The following is a 5,000-nucleotide window of genomic DNA, read 5'->3' as shown; positions in this document are numbered from 1 at the left end:
TGCCCTCACACTGAGGGACCTGGGGGAACCCAAACATAGAATAGGGCAATAAGGCTCTCTCTCTCTCTCTCTCTCTCTCTCTCTCACTCTCTCTCTCTCTCCTCTCTCTCTCTCTCTCCTCTCTCTCTCTCCCCCCCCAGACCATCCAAGACTGGAAGATGCAAAATACACCGGAAGATGCATTAGCAACTCTTTGGTGGATATACGAGAAGCCTCACACTGAAGGACCTGGGGGAACCCAAACATAGAACAAGGCAATAAGGCTCTCTCTCTCTCTCTCTCTCTCTCTCTCTCTCTCTCTCCCAGACCATCCAAGACTGGAAGATGCAAAATACCTCGGAAGATGCATTAGCAACTCTCTGGTGGATATACGAGGTGCCTCACACTGAGGGACCTGAGGGAACCCAAACATAGAATAAGGCAATAAGTCTCTCTCTCTCTCTCTCTCTCTCTCTCCTCTCTCTCTCTCTCTCTCTCTCTCTCTCTCCCAGACCATCCCAAGACTGGAAGATGCAAAATACACCGGAAGATGCATTAGCAACTCTCTGATGGATATACGAAGTGCCTCACACTGAGGGACCTGGGGGAACCCAAACATAGAATAAGGCAATAAGTCTCTCTTTCTCTCTCTCTCTCTCTCTCTCTCTCTCTCTCTCTCTCTCTCTCTCTCTCCCAGGACCATCCAAGACTGGAAGATGCAAAATACCTCGGAAGATGCATTAGCAACTCTCTGGTGGATATACGAGGTGCCTCACACTGAGGGACCTGGGGGAACCCAAACATAGAATAAGGCAGTAACGCTCTCTCTCTCTCTCTCTCTCTCTCTCTCTCTCTCTCTCTCTCTCTCCTCTCTCTCTCTCTCTCTCTCCCAGACCATTCAAGACTGAAAGATGCAAATACACCGGAAGATGTATTAGCACCTCTCTGGTGGACATACGAGGTGCCTCACACTGAGGGACCTGGGGGAACCCAAACATAAAATAAGGCAATAAGGCTCTCTCTCTCTCTCTCTCTCTCTCTCTCTCTCTCCCAGACCCATCCAAGACTGGAAGATGCAAAATACACCGGAAGATGCATGAGCAACTCTGGTGGATATACGAGGTGCCTCACACTGAGGGACCTGGGGGAACCCAAACATAAAATAAGGCTCTCTCTCTCTCTCTCTCTCTCTCTCTCTCTCTCTCCCAGACCATCCAAGACTGGAAGGTGCAAAATACACCGGAAGATGCATGAGCAACTCTGGTGGATATACGAGGTGCCTCACACTGAGGGACCTGGGGGAACCCAAACATAAAATAAGGCTCTCTCTCTCTCTCTCTCTCTCTCTCTCTCCCAGACCATCCAAGACTGGAAGGTGCAAAATACACCGGAAGATGCATTAGCAACTCTCTGGTGGATATACGAGGTGCCTCACACTGAGGGACCTGGGGGAACCCAAATATAGGATAAGGCAATAAGGCTCTCTCTCTCTCTCTCTCTCTCTCTCTCTCTCTCTCTCTCTCTCTCCCAGACCATCCAGGACTGGAAGATAAAAATACCCCAGAAGATGCATTAGCAACTCTCTGGTGGATATACGAGGTGCCTCACACTGAGGGACATGGGGGAACCCAAACATAGAATAAGGCTAATAAGGCTCTCTCTCTCTCTCTCTCTCTCTCTCTCTCTCTCTCTCTCTCTCTCTCTCTCTCTCTCTCTCTCTCTCTCTCTCTCTCTCTCTCAGACCATCCAAGACTGGGAGATGCAAAATACACTGGAAGATGCATTAGCAACTCTCTGGTGGATTTAGAAGGTGCCTCACACTGAGGGACCTGGGGGAACCCAAACATAGAATAAGGCAATAAGGCCCTCTCTCTCTCTCTCTCTCTCTCTCTCTCTCTCTCTCTCTCTCTCTCTCTCTCCCAGACCATCCAAGACTGGAAGATGCAAAATACACCGGAAGATGCATTAGCAACTCTCTGGTGGATATACGAGGTGCCTCACACTGAGGGACCTGGGGGAACCCAAACATAGAATAAGGCAATAAGGCGCTCTCTCTCTCTCTCTCTCTCTCTCTCTCTCTCTCTCTCTCTCTCTCTCTCTCTCTCTCTCTCTCCATCCAGGACTGGAAGATGCAAAATACACCGGAAGATGCATTAGCAACTCTCTGGTGGATATACGAGGTGCCTCTCACTGAGGGACCTAGGGGAACCCAAACATAAAATAAGGCTCTCTCTCTCTCTCTCTCTCTCTCTCTCTCTCTCTCTCTCTCTCTCTCTCTCTCTCTCTCCTCTCTCTCATTGCGAAATAGAGCGACTGTGTGTTACGAGAGGGCTAATATTATCGAAAGCCGATGCTAAAGTTATGCACCATTCATGCCATTTTTAGGTGGGGAAATTTTTGGCGACAAAAGTCCTTGAGGAAATATATTTGAAGAAAACCGATTGCGTTTGTGGAAAGGTTTTGCGTACGTGCGGTGTGGAGGTGACACTTATAAGCGTTAGTAAGGAGAAACCTTTTTCCAAATTCAGTGGTCTTTTACATATATTTGCTATTTCTACGATGTTAATAGTTCATATAGGACATATCTGTTTTGACGCTGTTACTGTTTTTAGAATATATTGTAATTTCTTCTCATCATTTATTTATTTCCTTATTTCCTTTCCTCACTGGGCTATTTTTCCCTGTTGGAGCCCTTGTGCTTATGGCATCTTGCTTTTCCAACTAGGGTTGTAGCTTGGATAATAATAATAATAATAATAATAATAATAATAATAATAATAATGTGTTTGTTCGTTAGTCTGTAAAAGTGTTTACTTTCCTTTTTTATTTACCTCCGCCATCAATGTTGGAAGGAGGTTATGGTTTACCACCTGTTTGTGTGTTTGTTTGTAAACAGCTTCCTGGCCACAATTACAATCGTAGAGTAATGAAACTTGCAGGGAATAACTGTTTTGTTATTATTATTATTATTATTATTATTATTATTATTATTATTATTATTAGCCAAGCTACAACCCTAGTTGGAAAAGCAAGATGCTATGAGCCCAAGGGCTCCAACAGGGAAAAATAGCCCAGTGAGGAAAGGAAATAAGGAAACAAATAAATGATCAGAACAAATTAACAATAAATCATTCTAAAAAACAGTAACAACGTCAAAATAGTTATGTCATATATAAACTATTAACAACGTCAAAAACAGATGTTGTTGTTGTTGTTGCTGTTGTTGTTGTTGTTGTTGTTTGTGTCTGTATATATATATATATATATATATATATATATATATATATATATATATATATATATATATATATATATATATATATATATATATATATATATATATATATATAATATTTGTATCAGTATTCAGTCAACTATGGTGGGTTGAATCGATGAAAATAAGCTAATGGTCTAAAACAAAATCTGGATGAGATTAAAACATCAATAATATATACACAAACAATTCTACCAAAACAAGAAAGAATTTCTTCCCTAAATTACGTGTTCAAATATTACATCTTGCAAATACATAAATAAAAACTAAATTTAATAAGGTAATGGAAAATAATGGTAAGTATGAATAATGTAATGGAAAATAATGGTATGAATAAGGTAAGGGAAAATAATGGTAAGTATGAATAAGGTAAGGGAAATAATGGTAAGTATGAATAAGGTAAGGGAAAATAATGGTAAGTATGAATAAGGTAATGGAAAATAATGGTAAGTATGAATAAGGTAATGGAAAATAATGGTAAGTATGATTAAGTTAAGGGAAAATAATGGTAAGTATGAATAAGGTAATGGAAAATAATGGTAAGTATGAATAAGGTAATGGAAAATAATGGTAAGTATGATTAAGTTAAGGGAAAATAATGGTAAGTATGAATAAGGTAATGGAAAATAATGGTAAGTATGAATAAGGTAATGGAAAATAATGGTAAGTATGATTAAGTTAAGGGAAAATAATGGTAAGTATGAATAAGGTAATGGAAAATAATGGTAAGTATGAATAAGGTAATGGAAAATAATGGTAAGTATGATTAAGTTAAGGGAAAATAATGGTAAGTATGATTAAGTTAAGGGAAAATAATGGTAAGTATGAATAAGGTAATGGAAAATAATGGTAAGTATGAATAAGGTAATGGAAAATAATGGTAAGTATGAATAAGGTAATGGAAAATAATGGTAAGTATGAATAAGGTAATGGAAAATAATGGTAAGTATGAATAAGGTAATGGAAAATAATGGTAAGTATGATTAAGTTAAGGGAAAATAATGGTAAGTATGAATAAGGTAATGGAAAATAATGGTAAGTATGAATAAGGTAATGGAAAATAATGGTAAGTATGAATAAGGTAATGGAAAATAATGGTAAGTATGAATAAGGTAATGGAAAATAATGGTAAGTATGAATAAGGTAATGGAAAATAATGGTAAGTATGAATAAGGTAATGGAAAATAATGGTAAGTATGAATAAGGTAATGGAAAATAATGGTAAGTATGAATAAGGTAATGGAAAATAATGGTAAGTATGAATAAGGTAATGGAAAATAATGGTAAGTATGATTAAGTTAAGGAAAATAATGGTAAGTATGAATAAGGTAATGGAAAATAATGGTAAGTATGAATAAGGTAATGGAAAATAATGGTAAGTATGAATAAGGTAATGGAAAATAATGGTAAGTATGATTAAGTTAAGGGAAAATAATGATAAGTATGAATAAGGTAATGGAAAATAATGGTAAGTATGAATAAGGTAATGGAAAATAATGGTAAGTATGAATAAGGTAATGGAAAATAATGGTAAGTATGATTAAGTTAAGGGAAAATAATGGTAAGTATGAATAAGGTAATGGAAAATAATAGTAAGTATGAATAAGGTAATGGAAAATAATGGTAAGTATGATTAAGTTAAGGGAAAATAATGGTAAGTATGAATAAGGTAAGGGAAAATAATGGTAAGTATGAATAAGGTAATGGAAAATAATGGTAAGTATGATTAAGTTAAGGGAAAATAATG

The sequence above is a fragment of the Palaemon carinicauda genome, chromosome 30 (genome assembly GCF_036898095.1).
Source record: "Palaemon carinicauda isolate YSFRI2023 chromosome 30, ASM3689809v2, whole genome shotgun sequence".
Taxonomy (NCBI): domain Eukaryota; kingdom Metazoa; phylum Arthropoda; class Malacostraca; order Decapoda; family Palaemonidae; genus Palaemon; species Palaemon carinicauda.
The sequence above is the reverse complement of the archived record's forward strand: the minus strand, read 5'-3'. Positions refer to the sequence as shown.